Raw genomic sequence first — 21,314 nt, 5'->3', positions numbered from 1 at the left:
AGTTCTCCCCCCTATCCCACCGGGGGGAGTGAGTGAGCAGCTGCAGGGGACTCATTTGCTGGCAGGAGTTAAACCACAACAGAGAGTGTCTTTATTACTTTAAAAAACAGAGAACAAGAGAGAAGTGGAAAATTAAATGTGAAAATAATTTTTAAAAATACTGTTTCTTCCTGTAAGAAGTGTTTATTTAGATGTGAACATAAGAAAAGGTCTGAGGGCAGGGACAGGCTAAGATCTGCTTCCAGTAAGTAAGCAGAAGACTCTCTGGTCTGAACAAGGTGCTAAACACAGGAGGTACAGGACTGACTTCTGCACTCAGCAGAAAGAGGGGGCCTCTACCTCCACCCTAAAGGCAGGGCTCAGTGCAGCCCCCCCGATGCTCAGAGAGCAAAACTGGGGCAGTGCACCCCATGGGCAGTGCATGGTGCCCCTTTTCCTTCCTGGGGGCCCTCACAGGTCGTTCTCGGGACACCCTCTTTGGGGGTCCCTGTGTGGACCACAGCAGCAAGGAGGAATAACCCAAAGGAGGGAGGCACTGGTGCATCCCCTTGGCTGGAGCTGCCAGCCCAGTGCTGTTAGCAATGCTGTGCCATGCTGAGGGCTCGGCTGTGGTGGAGAGATGGGGTGGTTCTTGCTGGTTCAGTGCAAATAGCTGGGCATTGAAGGTAATTTCTTTCATTCACTTCTTACACATTCTGAATGGGGCGTGTCAGTTTTTTCTCCTCAGAACTAGTCTGGGCAACGCAGAGAGGAGATGAAAAATCAGAGCTAATCCTGCAGGAATGAATCATTCTGGCATAGGATTTGCAGAGCAAGATGAGAAGTTCAGGTAAAACAAAGGGAAATGGAGGCTGTAGTAAAACTCTGTGGTTTGGAGCATGACAGTTAAACTGCTACGAAGTCAAAGTTGGAAACCCCCTCCCAAGAAATTGCTGAACTCAAAACCTTGGCAATGTCTAGAGCAAGTCAATATTCAAGCATACTAGTTGCAGAAACTGAGGCTCTTTCCCATGGGATCTGTAGGTTGGATTGCTAATTACCATGGGTCTGGAAAACAATTACTATTATTTCATTATTATTTTTAATTAAGCACAAATAAAGCAATGCCTGTCTTTTTAAAGTTGGACTTTGAAATATTTTCTGCATTTTTTAGCTAGGATTACACTGTCCAAGTCCAAACAGAGAAGCACTGGAATTCTGACAAAGGCTTAAGGTAATTTTCAATCAAATTTCTCTACAAAGGACATTAGAGTAGTTGGGGTGAAAGCACAAGCCCAGCCTAAATATCTGGGCCCAGGAAGGGAAGGCTGGATTTCTAGAAGCTATAGTAGAAAATAGAAATAGTTTTCCCCTGCATCCTTTCACAAGTCTTTTAACTACTTTAGCTAGATACTTCACCTGGTATCTTTGTGGACACATCCACTAGACTGCAGACCAGTAGCTCAAGAGAGCTCACCTCCAGAGCGTGGATTACAGAAAGTAATTTTTCCACTATTATTTAAAACGTTTCACCTTGTAAAATAAAAATGTTGGTGTGATTACAGCAAAAAGCTAAAGCATCAGGGAGTCACAAAGAGGACACTTTTCCATCTCAGCTTCTCCCACTTGTTAGTAGAGAGATGTTACACTTGCAGTAGGGTTGTACTTAGATGAGGATAAAGACTTAAGTTTTGAAGGAAGGTATTTCGGAGATACTGAGAACACTGGCAGAAGTGTTGCAACCTTTCAGGAGATGTGGTCCTGTTCTACAAGCCAGGATGGGAGAAAACCAGCTGGCCTTCATGAACAGAGCAGCTGAGACCTGCTAGACCGCTGGCTGCTCATGCCTGGCAGGCAGTGAAATGCTGGAGTCTCTGTGGCAGGGCTTTGACAGCGACATTTTGTGTCTTGCTGCTCTTTAGACTTCGCTGTGGGCAGATCCGAGCTGCAAAATGATCTCTGGCAGCAGCAAACGGGACGAGGCCTGCTGGAGCTGCGAGCCCGCCAGGGGCCCGGTGCGGCCGAGGCCGGGCCCCGCGCAGCCCCCGCCGTGCCTCCGGCCGGCCGCGCAGCCTGGGGCCGCTGTGCGTGCGGCGCATTCTCCCCAGGATTAGCCCTGCAAGGAATGCGGTGCCGGAGGAATGGCGCAACCTGAAACCCTCGGTCTGATACAGCCTGAAAAACCGGGCGGGTTGTGGCAGCTCTGACAGTGGCGTGACCCCCGAGTCCCAGGCTGGGGGTCATGGGAATACTTTCTGAGGTGTTTGGACTCGGAGCACCCGGACTGGAGCACAGGCCTTGCATACTGCATGGCTGCGGTGGAAGCAGCATCCCCCAAGAGCAAAGGACCTCAGGTGAGGGCACTGTTGGCAGGCTTGGACTTGGTTCTCCCGGTGCATTCTGCCAGGTTCTGTGGCACCAAGGTCCTCTGCCATCACAGAGTGAGCTGGGCAGTGGTTATGGGAAAATGTTTTTTTTCTTCAATGCTCTGGGGCTTGAGGGTTCTCTCCCCACCCTCTTACAGCCAGCTGCTTGGCATAGCTGTCGGTGTAGGTGCTGACCTAGCTCTGGAACCGCCAGTGCCCTTATCAGTGTGGCATCAGGAGGTGTGTGCTGCTGTGTGCCCTTTTCTACAACACCCCTTGGGCAAAGAGGGTGTAACTGTGGCCAGGAAAGCCATGCTAGTTCATGTTGCTGTTCTAAGGCCAGCTGGCAAATCCAAAATAAAACACAGTGCACATTATGAGGCCCATCCCAACTGATTCCTTCACAGAGCTCAACCTCTCCCCACATTGCTTGCTTCAGAGACTGACCACAGCTATCTTTCTGGTCCCAAGCCTTGCTCTAGCACCAGGTGTCACGCAGCTGGCATGGCAGTCAGACAGTGCTGCCTCACCTCTCCACCGAGTGAGGGGCGTTTCAGCGCCTTGGGAGTCTCCAGGGCCAGGGCTGGGTGTGGAGGGAAGCGTATCTCGTGCGGCTGCTGTGCACAAAGCTGTTTTCCAATGAGCTCATGGCAGGGTCAGTGCCAGAACGAGGGCAAATGGAGCGTAGAGAGGGTTTGCGCCCACATGCAACCTGTATTTGGTGACTGGGACTTAACTGCTGATCAAATTCCTGCCAGGTTATTGCTCAACCTCCTTGTAGGGGCAGGAGCTGTGTGCACTAGGTGAAGGCATTTGGTCTCATGCAGCTACATGGCAATATCTTTTCTGGCAGCTGCTGCTTTGGGTTTTTTTCCTTCTCCTTGTCTGGAGGGGCTGCCAGATCCCCCTGCGATGCCTGGGGATCCTCACCCCTTATGGGCAGTTCAGCACATTCCTGGCAGCACCCAGCTTTGCCTGTGACTTACCCAGCAGATAGCTTGTCCTGCTACATGAAGCAGAGACTTAGGAACTAGTCCAGCACTAAATATGCTGGGACCCTAAAGCTCAGAGTTTCCTTGTACTTCTGCTTGATGTAGCCATATGAGATCTCTCAGCTGCCGACTCCTGGGAAGTCAAACACCAAGGCAAAATCGCAGCTAATAGTTTAGAGACCCTGTGAGACAGAAAGCTGCACGTTTGGCTCATGATTTGTGTGAGTCCACTTGTGGTCCTTTTGAACAACCAAGACCTAGGGGCAGGTAAACCTGCAGAAGGAGGTAGGAAGGGAAAGAAGGAAGGAAGTTCTGAGAGCACCACAGGAAAGCCGCAGCAGAGGCAGGGAGTGCCATTTCTGTCATGGGTAGATAGAGGGAAGAATGTGGTTCTCCCTTTCTTGAAATACAGACAAAAGTTGTTGCACATAGCCATGGGATGAACCCTGGGATGAACGCTGCCTCTTGAGCAGTGAGGTTGAACCGTGCAACCCCACTGTGGTCCCTTCCAACCTGACCTGTTCTGTGGTTCTGTGAATTTGCAGTACCAACCAGCACAGGTGGCCCTGGGACCTGCTGGTGCCAGGAGCAGCTGGACTGAACTGCCCCCTTACATCCGTGGCCCCCAGCACACCAAGCACTGCCACATAGGAGTGGAGGCTGACTCATACTGATGAGCAGAACAAAGCCTGATAGAGCTGGGGGCACAGCCACAGAGAGTCTGAAGCAATGGAACGGGATGGCCTCCAGAGGCCTCAGACAGGTCTTCCAGGGCAGATCATTGTTCTTTTGTTCTGCCCTCATTCCTTTACCATTAAGAATTGGTTCTGCATCAAAAGCATGGCATCACCTTCCCTTTTCACCCCATCTTCCTTCCCTTGCAAATCAACAGAGCAGCTATGGCCGTGAGATTGCGATGAACAGTTTTCCATCTCCTGCATCTTACGTCCCACGGACCTATAGATTTTCACCCAAGACCCTCAGCCAATTCCTGGCATTATCCTGAGCACATTTTCCTTCTGCTCAGCTCTTATTTCCTTTCCATGAACCAGTGATAGTGGCTTCCCTTGTCTTTCCCCTAGAAGCTCTGGCACGCTGGGCAGGTACTAGGTAGGAAAGATCTGAATCCAAACATCACCACTGACTTATTACCTCTCAGGCCCTTAAAATGTTCCCGCACAAGCGGACTTTTCTCCCAGAACCTTTCCCAGCCTTCTAGGCATTAAGCATAGATGGCACAGTGCCGGGGGAAGACACAGTACTTTCCTTAATGGTGCCTGGGGTTCTTCTCCTTTTTTTTTTTCGGTTTTCATCATATTCCATTTCTTTGATTTGTTCCCCCTTTGTTTGTTTGTTTTGGAAGCCTAGAAGGCTTTCAGGAGAGGTCACTTAGGGAGAGAGGCTGCAGAAAGACAGACATTTCTTTCTGGTTTTATTCTGAGTCAGACTAGGACTGAGATCCTTGTGCAGAGGTTTATGAAAGGACTTGGGATATATGTCTGCTGCTCAAATAAGTCTCTTGGTCCAGTGGTGGAAGCACATGGAGTTTGTAAGCATGTCACTTCTCCTGGGCAGCTATACCATGTATTATGGTGCAGGGCAACTCTTGGGCAGATAGAGAGCACATTACCACTGTTTGAAGTCCTGGAGCTGAGGTGGGAAAGAGCACCTGCTCCCAGTGCTCAGAGCAAGTTCACTGGGGTGCCTGGCACCTGCAGCTAACAGGCATCTCCCCCCACACCTGCAGGAACAAGGTCAGGGAGACACTTGGGCTGCCAGGGCTTCTGACCTTGTGGGTGGTGGGATTGATGGCAGGTCCTGTGGCCCCTGGGGTCCACGTGGACTCAGGACACAGGGAGGTGACCAGATAAGCAGCAGCACCATGAGACACACACTCCTATATAATGCATAAGGATGAGTCGAGCAACAGTTCAGCTCTTGCCATTTAGCAGGCATGGGGGACAGCAGCCATCGTTGCTCTGTGCACTCACAGATCACAGTGGCACTGGTGGCAGGTGCTCAGTCCCTGAAGTGGCTGGAGGAGTACAGGAGTGGCTCTTCTGGATTGATCAGCATCATCCTCCTGACCAAGTAGGGCTAGAGTCCACTGCAGAGGAGCCAGACCACCCCACCATGGGCTGCACTGTATGCTGCTCTTGGCCTGGAGGAGCTCCGACCTCTTTCTGGCAGGACCTCTAGTCACAGTCAAAATAGCACAGGGCTCTGAGGGGGTCACCTGGCAGTCACAGCCACCCCTGCCAGAAGAGATCCATTGTGCCTGGCTTGCTCAAAGGACTTCTGGAGTTCTCTAAATGAAACCACCAGTGCATGAAATATGTAAATACTCCTCTGAGCACTGATGCTGACCCTTAGTCCCTCTTTCTGGCCCACTGATCTTTAAATACCTTAGCCTTAATGGAAGGGGGTCTGACACCACCTCCTTATACCCTCCCACTAAGAGGGCAACATGTAGCCTGGAGGAGCAGGAATTGCTCAGTAATGGGGCGGGGGGAAGGTGGGAAAGTGTCCACAAAGAGAGAAGGAGTTTGTATAGGGGCCCCCAATGCATGGGATTTAGAAGTGCTAGGTTTTAGGAGGGAGAGTGATCTCCCTTTAGGAGGCAGAGCAGGAGTACCCTGGGGAGAGGGTTGGTGTCTGTGGAAGTTTCCGCTGCAGAGATGTGGCTGGAGTTACCCATTGTCCAGCAGAAGCTGCGTCCACATGTCTGCTCACTCCCAGAGTACCTCAGGCACCACGTGCCCCAGCAGCTGCAGGGGAAAAGGCCTGATTTGGGGCTGGGCTGGGCTTTGACAGAGGAATGTATGCACAGATAAACGCCTGAAGTTCCTCCGCTGTGCTCATGCTACATTACCAGAAAGCTGCTGAGTAACTTCTGGGCAGCATGAAACATTTCCCAAACCAGCCCTGCCCATGATTCATCAGAAGAACTCTTATCTTCGTCGTTCAAAAGCTTTTGTCATTTTAATGAAGAAACAACTTCCTGCTGGCTGGATGGGCGATTACCCAACATAAACTGCAGATATTCAAAGGGAAGGGCCTGTGATCCATTAGTTGGCTAAGGGCTATTCTTCACCCCAAGAGCCAGGATAATCCTAGGTGGGAACATCCACAAAGGGGTCAGCTGTTAAAGGAATGTATGTGCCTTTACATTGGCATCTAGAGCCCTGCTGGGAAGCTGAACCCTATGGAAGACCTCCCGTGACCTTTTTCACAAGTCTTGGGGGAAGGCTTCTAAATCACTGAGGCACGTCTGAAGGCTTCGCTCTCTGTTTTCACCATCACTGGGCTTCCAAACAATTGCATCCTTGTCACACATTTGTCAAAGAGAAAGGGGGAGATGAAGAAAGAAATTTCAATAGTCCCAGGGCTTTGCTTACGGCTGTGTTAATGCTGAATAGCACGCGGAGGTGGAAGGGATATCCTGAACAATGTCTGGTCTCCAGGCAGAATCCGTTTCCCATGACAGTGCCTTTCTGAAGCAGGAATGCCAGCATGAAGCAAAACTTGTTAAAGTAGTAAAAGAAGAGGTCTCTATTGTGTCCTGTGTGACAGAATAATCCTCCCTCAAGAGCAGACTGCTGTCTTTTTCCCTCCCATCTGTGAATTTTGGCTTCAATCAACTTCGTGATTTTCACAAGGTATAAAATTAAAGTCCTACCCCTTAAAAGCAACCAGCCAACCTCGCAGGATCTTCCCACAGACATGCCCACAACTGTGAATGTAGTTTTCCTGCACTGACTCTAAAATGTCTGACTGCATCATCTTGAAATAAGGTTTCCTGTTAGGGGTTGCATTTGATAAGAAGAGACAATCATTTTCAATATCTCCATCCATTCTACCAGTTAAACATCATTTCCCTTTCTCAATGCTTTAGTCAAGGTTATCTCTGTGTTCATCAATTTTCTCCTTAAAGTTCTCCTAAATTTTCTGTTTAAAGCTTTCCTTTCTGAAGTACCTGTGAAAACCAGCAGACAATTATTTTGACTCACCAAATGAGCAAAGCTATCCTTCCAGCTCCTTGAGCTCTGTGCTTGTCCCACATTTATGTTCTGTATTTGTACTCTGGATAGGGTGTCTCATCCCACAGCTCAGCCTCTTAAAGGTTGTATTAATAATAATCTCAAGTGTCATCAGTATTTTCAATATATCTATACAGGAGCTGAATATACCAAATTAAAAATGAAACAAAGCCTTAGCAGGGAAACAGGGCTGTTCCTTCCCCCTGTTTTATTTAAAAAGCTACTGATTGTCATGTCCTTTCTACTTATCTTCTTTTTTAAATCCAGCAATACTCATTGGATATTGTTCATAGTACGCCTGTGATTCTGCCGTCAAAGGAAAACGGAGGTTGTTTTTTGTGGGTTTTTGTTTGTTTGTTTTGTTTTTTGTGGTTTTGTGGTTTTTGGGGTTTTTTTGTGTGTGGGGGGGGTTGTTGGGGTTTTGTGTGTGTGTGTGTGTTTTGTTTGGGGTTTTTTTTTTTGTTTTTGTGGTTTTGGTGGGGTTTTTTGGTGGTTTTGTGTTTTTTGGTCTGGGGATGGAGAGAATCCTCGTAAGGAGTCTGGTACTCGTGTTAAACAGTCTTCACTGGAACAGAGATCTCTCTAGGTCCATGAGACAAGGGAAATCATGCATGTAGGGAATGCCCAGCTATTGGAATCCATGCTCTAAGCTCAACAGACTTCATAAAGGATTCCGGAGACAGAGGTTTTTAATTTCATGTGCCCACAGTGAATGCAAGCCCTGGATACAAGCCACCACAAAAAATGGGTCTCAGAGAGTCCTGAGATCTGGCTGGGCTTATATGCAGTCCCTGCCCAGGAACCACTGGGCAGGTGTGGTGCATGCTTCTGGTGTCCTCACATTCCTTGTGAGTCTTGTGAGATAGGTGGGGGATCCATAGCCTGGCATATTTGGAAGGAAGTTACCATGTCAATCACCAGTGCCAGTGTTGGTGAGACCTTCACTTTGCTGCTAAGTGCTACCCAGATTTGGCTCTGGCACTTGAGGGTTAAGTGACTTGTTACAGCCTTTGCACACAAACAAAACAATTCCTCCTAAATTTCAAAGTTACACATCTCCAAACCTGGTAACAGCTCTGCACTGGTTACTTAGGAAGCCTGTCAGCAAGCACTCAGACTGTGGACCTTGGTTCATCAGTAATTTAATTATGTAGCCTTAAGATTCAGACTGCCTCTTTCTGAAAGGTATGCTCTAGCTGAAGCACGTGGGTTTGGTAATCCTGTACCACCGTCAAAACTGGTCCCTTTAGCTCCACATAGTGATGCTCATAACAGCCCCCTCACTGCACACATGATGCCAGACAAGCAGGGTCCACAACGCCGCTGAGTTTCTGATGCGTGCTTTGGACCGTAAAGGTGTGCTTTGGTGGCAAACTGAATTATTCATTGAATTTGATCCAAACTGACAAACGGCTTTAATTGAAAAGAAGGGAGTAAAACAACACATTTTAACATTTTCCAAAAGAATTCCTTTGACCTCTTGTTTCATGAGCACTTTCAGTTTGAAACTGACCCTGAGTTGTTTGTTTGGCGGGTTGTTTTTTTGGGGGGGTTGTTTAATTATTTGTTTTGTTTTTAGTTTTTTGCTTTCTTTTTTACTTTCTTTTCTTCCCTTGTTTTTTTCTTTTTTTAATTAGTGTAAAAATCCACAACTCTCTGAAAGGAAGAGGAAGGTTTCCTTTTGGTCCAGGCAAAGTGAAATAAATAGTCTGGCTCACCTGCTGCCATGCACAGTCAGAAACTTGCCCTCCCTAGACATTTGCATGCTGAGAATAAGTGTTTTCTTCACAGGGAGAAGAAAGTTCAAGAGAAGCAGGGTAAGATGGGTGCATCATCTCTCAGGCAGGGTGTTGTAAAAATTGTCCTTTAAAAACTCTTTAATTGACAATTCCTTCAAAGTGTGGAGGGCTGCAGTTTCTGATCATAATCCCACCACCATTGTACAGTTGTTACTAGTGGGCTGGTCTATCTGTAATGAAAAGCCCATCCATGACACTCTTAATTTAGAGCTGCTCAGAGAGGAACACCCACTCCCATGGCTCGCCTGTGAGCTGAAGTAGTTTCACTGACTCCTTCTTATGCATTTCAGTGAATCCCCACTCTCCAAAACCTGCTGACAGTAGTGCATCCTCCATGTGTAGGAAGTATGGCACAACAGTGTGTTTGCGTAGGTACCAGTCCCCTTGTGCTTCCATCAGCTGTAAACTTCAAAAGAAACAGCATCTTCTCCTACCTAGATCTTTGGCTACTTTACTTTGGAGCAATGCACCAAGAACAGATGTCTGCTGGATCTGTGTCAGGAATAGCTGGAAAAAGAACTTTCCACAGAGTTATTTTTTATCAGTTGCTTGCTTTTTAATCCATGTGACAAATAGATCACAGGTCTTCAAGGATACTTATTATAATATACTTATTACTACCTCAAATGAGATTAAGTGGACTGGCAAAGCCATTTGTCTGCTATAATTATCATCCTCCTATTTACATTGTGCCTTTAGCTGAAGTTTGGGCAGGACTGATGAGAAAACAGGATCACCCATGGATGTAAATTAGTGTTAGTCATATTTCCCTGATTTCTGCATGGCTGCTGTAGATTTCAGAGGGCAGCCAAGTGGAAAGGAGACAAAACTTAGTGTTGCTTCCTCCAGCCCGGGCTCTCTTACAGAGTCAAGATGTTTCAGCAGTTTTGGGGAGGTCCATATGTTGTTGGGGTTGTTGTAGGCCTTCATATGTTATCTCCTGGCCAGCTTCACCACACTATCTGTGGTTCCTGCATTTTCTTTTCAAAGGGTGGGGAAATCATGCCCCTCTGAGGAGTATGCTGTGGGGATAAACTCAGATCCAGTTGCTTGGCTCAGTTTATATGAGTAAAATGCCATGCATTGTGATGGAAGAGATATCAAATAGAATCTTCCTAACAGAATTAGCCCACTTGGACAACAATTTCAGGTGATGAGATGAAAAGTGTGATATTGAAACTTAGTTATAGCTTACAATTTCTTTCATGCTAAGACAGTTTTGTTTGAAAGCAGATTGGGTTGCACTTCATGGACACAGTCACTATGCTGCCATGCTGAGAGGGAACAGTAGTGGAAGTTCCTAAAATGAATGGGCTTACAGCACTTAAGAGAACAGCACAAGACTGGTGCCAAGCTCCACCTTGTTAGCCTTGAATTTAATGATAGGTACAAAAGTCCTCAAAATTTGTCCAGAAAAATTTTCATTTGGAAACAGAGGCCTTGACTGGAAAAACTGAGATGTCTGACAGAGAGTATGTCAGCAAGCAGAAGGGATGACTGCACATGCATGGGGGTGTGTGCATAAATTTTCCATTTACATAACGATGGTTGGCAAAGGCTCTCTGGGCTCTAGAAGGAGAGAGGTCCAAAAGCTCAGATTACATTTGCTAGAGAGAAGAGAAAGGAGCTTGTGGGCAGGCCTCAAACAAATGCAGTGTATTAAGCTTGTGATCATAATTTCTGATGCATTTTGGTTGTGAGGAAAGAAATCTTGGGGAGCGGAAGGCAGCTTGTGCTTGTGATACCAGACAAAAGTGAAAGACAGCTAATGTACTGAAGCACTTGTAGGTGGGTCATCACCCCTAAATATGCCTTAGGTGCAAACTCCCTAAATTTGAAAAACAAAAGAAGTGGAACAATCTGTTTGATCCACACTTTGTAGTAGCAAGGATTACTCTGTGTGTGTATGTATGTGTGTGTGTGTGTGTGTGTGCCACTGTGCCGGGAGAGCCGACAAAAAGAAACTGGCAGCAAATCTGCGTGACCAGCCAGAGCAGCAGCCTGGGATAAGACAGCATCCAGCCCTGAGGACTCTTGGAAAACAGGTGAGGAGAGCTTGGAGTTACTACACTTCTGGAGAGGACTTGTTACTCATTGTGTTCTGTCTCTCTGTGGTCCACTTCCTTTGTCTCTTGTGGGACATGGCGCCCTAAAGACTTCTAATATCCCTGAGACTAAAGCCAGCATAACATCAACAGTCCTAAAATCTGATTATTGTTGGTGTTGTCGCAAGCAAGAGATGCCAGCTGCTGGGTGCTCCAGACACCCAGGCAGGGCACTGGGCTAGGACAGACTCTGCTGCAAGAGGGCATGTTGTGAGCCTCCCTAGCAAGGTCTTCAGATGCCCATTCTCCTCCTGTGTCGTATCACTTGTGTCTGCTGTCCCCAGGAAACGACAAAATGATCCTTAGACTCCTTCCCTCCAGTTTCTGTCTCATGGGGCTGAGATTAGAACATGTTTCAGCTGAACATCATGCAACATTGTGTGGCTTCCCTCCCAAGGAAAAGGTGTGGAACAGACATTTAGAGAGGTCTAGGAAAGGCTCAGGCAGGGGGGGAGCAATCCATCACTTTGTTGAGAGGAGAGTTCCTCTCAAAAATGGCAAATCCTTTGTTAAAAAGTGATAAACTTCATGTGTGGGGGTTTTTAGTTAAAAACAGTTAAGTTTTATGCAGAATTTGTTAAAAACCATTTACAGTTGGAAAACAAATGTTTAAAGACTAACTAAAATAAAAAGACGTCTTCCAGTGAAGCTGAAATTCAGCCTTCCACATTCATAGAGCCACTTCCCAGTGAACTGAGCTAGGTGCAACTAGGTACTGCGAGATAACATCCCAGTGGTGCTGTGCTCTGCAGTTTCACAGGGACACCTCACACACAATTCTGCGTGGGGGGATCCTTGCCTGAGCTGTTCCTCCAGCTTGCTGGTGACTCATAGGCACGAAAGACAAAATTGAGAAATATGCTGCCGGTGACAGCCCTTGTTACCTCCAGACCATGTCTGTTAGCCTCCAGAGCCTACCTTGATCATCCCAGCCATGCTTGGTCTCTCACTTGTGTGTTTACCTCCATCATCCTGCCAGAGGTGTCCAGCAATGCCATTGCTGGCTAAAGCCTTACCTTTTTCCCATCCAGGATTCTCTTCCAGGATAAAGGATTGCACCCGGTTCCTTTTTGAGGAGGTAAGGAAAGCCAAGCCCCTCTGGTAGTGCCTCTCACACCACACAAGCCCAAGAGCAGGGCCCATTTCTGCTCTGAAGCAGTCTGTGGGCTCAAGGCCTTATTAAATAGTAGAGGAGCCGAAGCACACACCTACCAGAAGGTTTCATATTCATCCAGTTAGCTTTGACAACAGCTTCTACCTGTTCTCTCTGAGGCAGAGAAAACCTGTCTAGGTTTCCTGATTTTCGTTCCATATGCAGCCTGTAGTGCAGCATCCTGCTGCAAGCTCAGCGGATCATTTCCAAGTCAATGGAAACTTCCAGCTGAGCCGCACTCAGCAACTTCACTGCTGCCTTTCCTGCTTTGCAGAGCCCTTGATTCTCTGTGTTCTTCAGGCTCCTTCTCAACTGCACAGAGCATGGAGAAATCACCAGCAGCTGAGATCTAAGGCTATTTTGGCTGCTGTGTCATGGCTGTTCCTCCAAAGATCAGTGATGACAGGCTTTGCTATATAGAAATCAAACACCACCAGCATGCATGATGTAATTTTTTAACATATGGCCATGAGGCACCTGTGGTGAAAGGTTTAGCTTTGCTTTCTGAGGCCTTCGTAACAGTCATCAGGGGGATGACAGGAAGGACAGCAAAGGAGTGTGTGGCACTTCCCTTCTCAGCAGGAGGCGTGTGCATACCTACATCTCTATATTTCCGCAATGCCCAACCTCTATCCTCTTACAGGATCCTATGCCACATATTGTTGCTGCTTGTGGGATGGAGAAATGCCTCAGAAGGATTGCTGTGGAGTTCCTTGAAGAATTTCAGAAGGGTTTACATCTGGTGGTCTTAAGCCCAACTACTTGATCAAAGCAGTGCTCACAGAAGTTAGCTCATGTTGCCCAGGGCCCTGTGACACCCTTTCTGTCTGGAGAATATGCAAGGACAGAGATCTCACCATCTCTCTGGTGCCTACTCCAGACCTGCACCACTCTCATAAAAAGGTTTTTATCCACATGTTCAGTGAGAATTTTCCCTGTTGCAACCTGTGCCTATCATCTCTTGTCTTTTCCCTGTGGACCTTAACAATAGTCCGTGTCTCTCCCATGTAACCCTGTGGGACAGTGGACTGGGTGACAGCAGCTTGGTACCCGCTTGACCTTCTCCTTTCCAGGCTGAACAAGCCCAGCACCCTTCTCTTCTACCCCTTACTGTTTATTAAGCTGTGCATATCCTCTCAGATATCAAATTATTTTCTTTCCTTTTTTGCCACTTCTTCCTTGTGTAGTTATCTCCTAAATGCCTCTTCCATTGGGGGTCACTCAAGTGCAAAAGCATTGATTCTGACCACTTTAAACAAGAAAGTGAACCACCCTGAAGAAGAATCCCAGACACCCAGGAAACATCCCACCATCAAGATCAATGGAAATGTGCTGCAGAGAAGTAGTAATCCCCCCCAAAAGCCCAGTTAAACTTCCTGTAGATCTACTTGGTCTTTTATTTTTGTCCTTCGCAAACTCCTCTTGCTGGTGCTAAGCTCTGAAGATGCGCTGCTTTCAGGGCAGCAAGATGCATTACCATCCTAAGAACACTCTGTCTCCAGGAGATCCTCTTTCCAGTCTCCACTTGTGTGAGCTGTTGAGTGGTTAAGTGTGGATTCAAGCCTCTTTGTCATAGCTGGCTAGGCAGGCATTTCACTGGCGACTCCAGGTGCATCCTGCTGGAGAGGTGAAGGCCCTTGAGTTGACTGGAGTGGGGGAGCATGCAGACCTTGGGGACTTCTCTTTTGTGCTTGACTACAAAATGTGCTGTGGCCTTAAACACACAGCTTTTGTCTGTGACACAGTAGGATACAATGTGAGACACAGCCTTTCCTGAACCACAGAACGACTGTTTATCTGCAGCTACTTCTCCAGGACAAACCACAAAATATACCTTAGTTAGTGAATATGAGGATTTAGCTGGTTTCAGTGCTTGAGAGCAACCAGTTTCAGCTGAAATCACTGGAAACCTCTGCTACCACATGGATCAGGCCTCCAAAGGCCATGGTTCTTCACAGTAAGATGGTATATCCTGATGCATCCTAGCAGCCTAGGTACCAGTCTTCTGCATGTCAAAAAATTCCAGGTAGTTGCTGGTGCCAGTCTCATGTCCAAAAGGCGCCAGACAAATCAATGGGAAAAACTGAGAAAGACATTTTCATGTAAAAATCTTACCTTTCTCATTTTTTTTTATGCAGGCCACATTTTGTGTTGCGTGATTGTCCAAGGAAAGAAAAGCACTGAACATTGAGTGAGTAGATGTAATGTGAAAAATGGAATTTGGGGGGTGCTTGAAAAGAATAGAATAGGGAGGCAACATGCTTTGCAGTGCGTTGTGGAAGTCAGAGGCTGCAGGTTTCTAGCACATGCTGCAGCGAAGGTAATGCAGGAATACAATGCATTACAGAGGGACACAGCTCTTCTGGCTTCTCTGTTTCCTAGGCTCTGTCCTGTTTTCTGTGTTTGTTTCATTTTGTGACTGCAGGAAAGAAACTTTCTTTGAGAAGGTCTTGAAAACTCAGAAACATGGATCTTTCTAAACTTTCCAGTTAAATATTTACTGTCCGAGACAGAAAATGCTTAATTCATCAAATGTCTGAATGCCCCCACCTGGAAAAGAGTTACAGAGCCTCAGAGATCTTTCAGCAAACAAATTCCTTCTCATTACCAACTTCTGTGGGCATGACTGCTCTCAGAAAACTTGAAAGTCAAGCTGCTCAGGAGTGCTGCCCATACATGTTTGCCTTGTACTCCAGCTTCCCTCTTCAGACTAAATCAGGTACTTTTTGTCTGGTTTGCCTAAACAAGTACAGCCGACGAACAAATGCTGGAGCGTTCCTGGGGGTTCAGCCAGACTGGCCCCAGGATTCTGACACTCATTTCTGTATGACTCCTGTAAACTCCAGGTTAACCAGCAACACCTGCATGCTCCTCAGCACCACACAGAGATATCAGAAATCCTTGTATATGTATATTTTTTATGTGTACTTGACCTTACTCCTACACCTCGCCTCAGGCTGGTTCTCTCATATGAAGTACACCCGACATCTGCAAAAAGCTGCTTTTTAACCCAAGGTCAGACTGTGGGGCTGCCCTGCCTGGGGAAGCAAGCATTTTAGGCCTTGAACTTGAGCTGCCTGTCTCTTGAGAGGTCATGGGGCTAAGCTGGAAGTGGCAAAGGTGGCCATGAAGGGCAAACCATTTCCGCTGCAGCCTGGACTGGTCCTGTCAGAGCTTCACAGGAAGGAGCACAACCCCACCGTGTTCCACAAAGGTCTGGTCACCATCCCCTGAGCATAACAGGCTTAAAAGACACTGTGTTCAGCAGGAATAAATAACTTTGCAATGTGTTGGGTGGAGGACATGACTGCAGTGTGATGAGAATATTTAAAATATTGAATGTGAGAACTGAAATCAGTGCAATAGGCTAAAACCACCCACACCCCAGCTAGTGAACTTGTGAGAAGTTAGTGTGCTGCATGGTAACAGTTTCAGTGAAATTTCAAAAACTGATACCAAATGTTTTTCTCTCTGAGCAATTCAGGGTATTTCATTCCTCAGATATTAAGTTCTACTGACATATTTCAGAGCATCACAGAGAGCCTGTGCATACTTCTGCTCAAATGATAACATGAATTCATACCTGATATGATTACTGTGCTGTTGGCTGGCTGGAGTAGTCCTTGGGAAAGATCTGGCCTACAAATTTTGCAGCATTGCTTAACAGTTAATGTCTGGAGGTTGTACCTATACTGGAAAGCAAATGGCAACACTGCAAGCAAATAGACATTTGCCTAAGCCAGACAGGTTTCTGTGCAGCTGATCAGTACTTGGAGCCACAGTATCATGACTTCCATGGTTAATGCCAATTGAAGAAATGTATGCAAGATCATTTTGTCAGTAAGAAGAAGATAAGGGGAAGGGGGGGAGGTGAAAGAGAGGAACCAAACTAATAAATGAGAGAGTGAGACATATAACAGAGAAGTAGCATGCTGTATTTACACATTTGTTCAGTATTGACATGGTAGTGGGTCAGACGAAGGTGCTGCCAAAGTGCCAGGATAAAATTCTGCATCTAAGTATCATTCTCTAACCTGTCCACAGTCCAGATGTCCATCACCAGTTGACCACAAGGTCCTGTGCTGCCCACAGTCCTGCTGCTTAATGCCTTGCATGGCAAACAGCACCTCTTTCCCATGTGGGCTCCTGCTGTTGCTTCTTTCACATGGGAGAAGACATGAGCCATCATTGTGGGTACCAGTTCTAGTCTGTATGAACAGACTGGGACATACAGCCATAGGAGCATTAGAGTGTCATCAGAAAAACCTTTGTGTTCTCAGGGTGGCCACAATTCCTGTGTATCTATCAGGGTGGAAGCAGACATAATTTGTTGGCAGACTGAAGCAAGATCAGTGCAAGGCAACCAGAGATGGTGTGTGCATCTGGTGCACCTGATGGTGAGAGATGGAAGGAATCAGGCTTTGTCAGCATGGAGAAGGGATGTCTCAGGGAAGCCCTAATTGCAGATGTCCACTGACTTACAGACAGTTACCAACCTTCTCTCAAAGTTCACAGGGATGTCTTGTTTTAAAAAGTCTTCTTTTGACCCTTGTTGTAAGGGACAAAAGGGACACATTGCAGCATGGGAAATTCTGTTTACCCGTAAGGAGTAAAACAGTGGTGCAGCCCTGGGACAGGGCCAAAAGAGGTGGTAGGATGTCCACTGCTGGACATGTTCAAAATTTAGCTGGTCAAGGTGCTGACCAAGCTGACTTGGTTTTGAAGGCAGTTGGGCTTGAAAGCAGGATGGGAACAAAGACCTTCAGATGTGCCTTCCCACCTGAATGTTTCCATGATTCTATGTCCACAGCCTGCAGCTCCCAGTCATGTGTTAATCATGCCTTAAAAAATAATTTCTGAGTAATCCTGAGGATTATTTACATGACCCTGGGGCTCACTCATGTGAGTACCAAGTGCAGGACTTGCTCTTAATTGAAGAGCTAAATATACGTCTGCAGCCCAACAGGATTACTCAGTCTGCAGCAGTGTCTGTCAAATTGGCATGTGTGCTTTCCATTCATTCTTTTCAGATGGTGCTCTGATACAGCAGTTTCTGCAACATTGTGTAGCTACATAGAAGTATGATTGAAATAGGCAATTTTCCACATGTTCCTGGTAGGAAGGAAGGTCAGGTCTACATTCAATGTGTGTTTCAGGTTTGTTTCATGTCAGGTTAGAGAAGTGCTATAAATCAAGTCTTACATTGTTGACCCCCTGTTGGTCTCTATTATAAAAATGTTTGTATGCTCACACAGGAATCCCTAGTTCACTTTTATTGGTGCTTTGTGATTTGCTTGGGATTTCTTTCTCAGCACCTCTGTAACCAAGTTTATCTGCCTCAGCTTTTATGGACCAGGAAAGACACTTTAATTTTAAGCAAGCTGTTTTTCTCACTGTTGTGCATTCACAGGTTTTCCCTTACTCACTCTTACAAGTGTTCACAGGCATGGAGAGGTCTGTGCCCAAGCAGTCTGGTCAAGATCACTTGGAATGGTACAGTGGATCAGGGACACCAGGTATCAAGTTTTTCATTGAGTCTCCTGCAGCCCCTGTTGGCGATACCTCTTGGTAAGTTGGTTTTTGGGCAGGTTTTGTGTACTCTCTAGGATACAGGTGTTGCTACAGGGGGATAGTCTTGCTTCAGCACTCTGTTTTCTTTCAGCATAATTTCTCCTTGGTTTGGGTTTCGTGAAGTATCAGAAAGAGGCAAGACAGAAGTGTGTTCTGGGCCCTGGTTGCCATCCTGTTGTCAGGGCATATGGTCTCTTGTTTTTAAGTCACCATCTAATCTCACCCCATGCGTCCTGGGCATTGCACAAGAAACGGCATTCAGTCAAAACAAATTCTTCATTTCAACCTTAGGACTGCTACGAGAATCCTGTGAAATGCCATTAAAGGAGCTCAGAAAAAATCCAACTGGAAGACATCCTTGGTGGTCCCTGTTCTAACAATCTGCTCCAAGCATGGCTGACCACAAAGCTAGATCAGGTTATCTCCAATGATGAAGAGCCCACCATCTCTCTGGGCCATGTCCAAGAACTGCACCGTGCTTGTGTGATGATTTCATCTCTGTCTTCTCAAATATTGTCTTGGATTGAATCTAATTCAGGATGCTGTCTGATCAGTGCCATCAAGCAGTGGAGAGGCATTTCCCTCCACTGGCTTTCAAGGACCACCTAGGCCCTGCTCAGCCACCAGATTCACAGCTGACATGCCTTGCTGTCCTCCAGGACTGCATCCCTTCTGTCCAGACAGAGGGCCTCATTCACAGCTGGGCTTCTCGCAGCCGTGGGCAGGACACACCCTTTGCTCAGGCTGTGATCTAGGAGGTTCATGGCACCCCATTTCTGCAGCCTGTTGAGGCCCCTCTGAGGGGCTGTGTTCTCCTCCAGCTGCTCCCCCAGTGTGGAACAATCTCCAGTGCCCTGCATCTCCTCTTCTATGTTGTTGCTAAAGATGTTAAAAATGTTGGCCTGGTATTAACCCCTGAGAAATGGCACATGTAGCTGTCTGCGAGCAACTCTTACTGATGGACCTCTCTCCTGAACCTGACAGCCCATCCAGTTTTCCACTCATTTAACAGTTCACGTGTGAAATACATAATTTCATTTGTTTACCTTCAAAAGTAATGATCAAAAACTCCAAAATAACTTTTACCAGAAGATTTCCCTTCCTAAAACATCATCATGTGCAGACAGTAACTTTGGTTTTGTCAGTTTGATCCCTTGGTGCTGGCCTAGCCTAGGGATCAGCACGTTGGTTTTGTGTCTGCCATCTGAATACCCTATTATTGTAATAAACTACACTCATTCATCATTTTATACTAATTAATAATAGAAGGGGTTTGTCATATGTGAAAACTAGCAGGGAAGTCCATCTTTTGTAAACTTGTAGAGTTACAAAGTTCATGTATTGTTGATCAGACAATAAAATAGATATTGTGAAGGAAAGGGACTGACAGTGCCCTGTAAACATAGTTTTACTAATTAGAAAAAAAGCAGCAGTGATGCTTTTATTATCTTGGGACAAAAAGTGAGCTACTGGAAGGAGTTACAGGCAGCAATGAAACATGGCTTTATCTGCAGGTTGGGTGTGCTTTAATCTGACATCCTGTATGACAATGCTGTATGGTGAGTAATACCTAGAGCATGTCTGCCAAAGCTCTAGAGCCAAAGCACAGAGTCTACCTGTCACTCCAAAAAGGTCCTAATGAATAGCAGGACACTAATCCCTCAGGCACCACATTGCCTGATGCATCTGTTTGCTACAGTAGGGAGGAGATGATGCTTCCTTTCAGATTACTGCAGGTGTGGAGCTCCCACACACAGAGAAAAAAGCACCGCTGCTGAAGCATTCAGTAATGGAAAGTAACATGCTTTAACTTACAGGACACTTGGAATCCACTGTTTCAGAACTAAAACTTACTCACCTTTCTCAGGATGACCCCATACCTCCCTGCATTTCGAAGTTTGCTTTGCTATGATGAAGTATTAAGTGAGAAGCTTGGACATTCTCTGCATGCTTCCCTAAAACCTTATCTGTTTTTATAGAAAAAAAAAGTTTAACTGACAAATCCATGAATAGCTCATATAACTAGTGAACACTGTTATTATATCGGAACCAATAAACACCTTTTCCAAATGACATCCATGAAAATTTTTAGTTTTACTTTACAGGAAATATATCTGGAATTGTTTTTACATCACAATAAAAATTAAGAGAAGATGCTACCTCTGAATTTGGCTTTTTCTGTAAGTCATTACTGTGTTCATACTGGTACTTACTAAGCAGGAAGCAATATTTGCCCTCTCAATCAATATTTCAAAGAATCCTTTACGGAAGTTCCTGAAAAAACCCAGCCTCACCTTCCTCCTGAAGGGGTCGTTCAGCTCAGCTTTTTCTATCAGCTTCTCACTTCAATCACCTTTATTTCCTTAACTAGCTGTGAGCACTGTGTGATCTATCTGACTAACTTGGAATCTCTGCTACTAGATAAAGGCTGTGAATTTCACTTATTTTGAAAAGACAAACACATCTAATTGTATCCAGAATGACTCTATTGCAAACTAAACAATGGAAACAAGCTCTTGTCTCTGAGAACCTTTAGTTATGTCACTTTAGGGACAGTATTGTCCTATCAGTTTTGCAGCTGAGAAAAGATGCACTTTTTTGGAAAAGTGTTCACAGATGAATAAAATGAAACAATTTGCTCAGTCACTGGATGGGTACAATAGATTTCAAACCCATTAGATAGCAACAGGGAAGTTTTTTCTGCAATTGTTCTCAGAAAAAAAAAAAAGTAATTTTAGTGCAGAGTCAGCTTTTGATCTCTGCTTCTTCCACTGCTTGGAATGGCAGGACCTGGATTTGTTTGGATCATTTACTTATTGTCTTGTGTAGGAGAGATGGAAAGAAGTGCCTTTCTGGAGTGTTCAGGCCGATATTTTAAATTGAGTCCTTTTTGCTACCAAATCGATCAAGTGTATATGCTAGCACAGTGCAAAACATTTCAGGGAAAAGGATGAGGCAGGAACATTGCCCCTGCCGTCAGGATGAGCCTCCCTGATTTGCTTTTCTCCCTAGCGTACCTAATGAGTGCTGTACACTTCTCAGGAATATAAAAATTTTGAATTCTGCTTTGGGGTCACACATTTGAGCTCTGCTGGTTCAGCTGCAAGAGGTGGGAGAGGTGCCAAGCTGAGAGTCATTAGCAGACACAGACTTTGAGTGGCTTACCCCTAGTAAACCAAAAGATCTCTCCGTTGAATACTTACTCAGTAGATCAGTGACAACAGGGTACAGAGGCTTTACTGATCAGAAGCCACCTTTGAAGCTCCACCCTGAAACCAGAAGCATGCTATGCTGTCATGTGCATGCAGA

General features: G+C 46.0%; 1 long non-coding RNA gene across 1 annotated transcript; it reads left to right on the top strand.

Annotated features, from left to right (window-relative positions):
* Positions 1–2,060: 2,060 nt before the first annotated feature.
* On the top strand, positions 2,061–20,172 carry LOC134564660 (uncharacterized). The gene is made up of 4 exons (XR_010083606.1): positions 2,061–2,333; positions 14,573–14,625; positions 17,845–18,002; positions 18,297–20,172. It is a non-coding gene; the product is annotated as an uncharacterized LOC134564660 (long non-coding RNA).
* The last annotated feature ends 1,142 nt before the right edge of the window (positions 20,173–21,314 follow it).

Source organism: Prinia subflava, chromosome Z (assembly GCF_021018805.1).
Source record: "Prinia subflava isolate CZ2003 ecotype Zambia chromosome Z, Cam_Psub_1.2, whole genome shotgun sequence".
Taxonomy (NCBI): Eukaryota; Metazoa; Chordata; class Aves; order Passeriformes; family Cisticolidae; genus Prinia; species Prinia subflava.
The sequence above is the reverse complement of the archived record's forward strand: the minus strand, read 5'-3'. Positions and strand labels throughout refer to the sequence as shown.